Genomic DNA, 1,302 nt, shown 5'->3' with positions numbered 1-1,302 from the left:
GTCCTTGTTTCTGCTTCCTTAGCTTTTTGGAGTATCTTTTCTTTTTCTAAAAACTGATTTTATAAATTGATGAATAAATGAGCCTACAGCAAGCCTTGTTAGTTCACTGTACTCTGGCACATTGCAGCTGCTTAGAAGTGCATATCGCCATTCACGTTGCTGCATGATACAGTGCCAGTGACATGCAATATTTATGCTCTGGATTACAAAAAGGAGAAGACGAGGTGAGCACCAGCATGTCTAAATTGAAGCAATTCTAAAACAAACCCAGGAAGCCGAGCAGAGAGGTAGACCTGTTTTCAAATCCCTTGAGCTGGAGGTGTTGGCAGCGCGGTGTTAGCACATCCAGCAGCTCATTACAATATCCTTTCCTGGCTCTGCTGGCCCAGCAGGTCGTGTGGGAGGCAAGCCTGTGCTCGTGCCTCATGTTCCCCACCCACCCCAGGTCCTTATGTGTGAAAATTACTGGTGAATGTCAGATCTGACCCAAGATCTAACAGCCCACATATTTACACCCCAGAGGAGGTGTGCCAGCTCTTGATCTCTAACTATAATTGTGCTTTCAAAGCCTTTCTTAAAACCTGTTCTTCTCACCTAGCCTCCTAGTCTGTTAAGGTAATGTAAACATGCTACTATACTATGAAAAAGAAAGAAAACTGATGCTTTCTCTGTTCTTTTAACTGTGAGAGTAGGCAAGAACTTGTTTTGTTCACGGGTGTACATATCAACATAATAAAAAAATTAATAACTAATTAAATATGCTTACAGCTTTTTTTTTTTTCCCAGTAGCCCTATAAAAACAGAAACCAGAAAGTCGAGTGACTCACACTTACCAAATGCACTCTGCATTTATAAATAGATGCTATTCATTTTCTATTCTCTCTTCTCCTTTTGCATATCAGATAGCCCTGGTGCTCTGTGGTTTCACCCTCTCCCAGCTGTGCCCAAAAGAGTCAGGGACTTAAAGCCCACCCCGCCAACACCAGGCTGGGACCTTTCTCAGCTTTATTTTTTAAGAAAAGAAACGCAATTCTTTGCAGTAGGCGCCACCCAAAGGGCGTCCAGGTTTTTACAAGTTCTCCTGCTTCATTTCAGCATAGGCAGTCTAAAATTATGCCGGCTAAAATTAAGTTTTGCTTCCTCTGCCAGTTGACACCACTAGATGTAATTACAACCTTTTTAAAACAGTACAAGAAAAAAGTTCATCATAAGTGTCTGCTAGATGATAGATTGTTGAATGCAGCACCAATATAGAAATTTTAATGGTCATTAATATTCTGGAGTGTTATGCTAAGATCAGAG

This window comes from Empidonax traillii, unplaced genomic scaffold (genome assembly GCF_003031625.1).
Source record: "Empidonax traillii isolate 1590-97213 ecotype Southwest subspecies unplaced genomic scaffold, ASM303162v1 scaffold185:size1678824, whole genome shotgun sequence".
Taxonomy (NCBI): Eukaryota; Metazoa; Chordata; class Aves; order Passeriformes; family Tyrannidae; genus Empidonax; species Empidonax traillii.
This window is presented reverse-complemented; position numbering follows the sequence as displayed.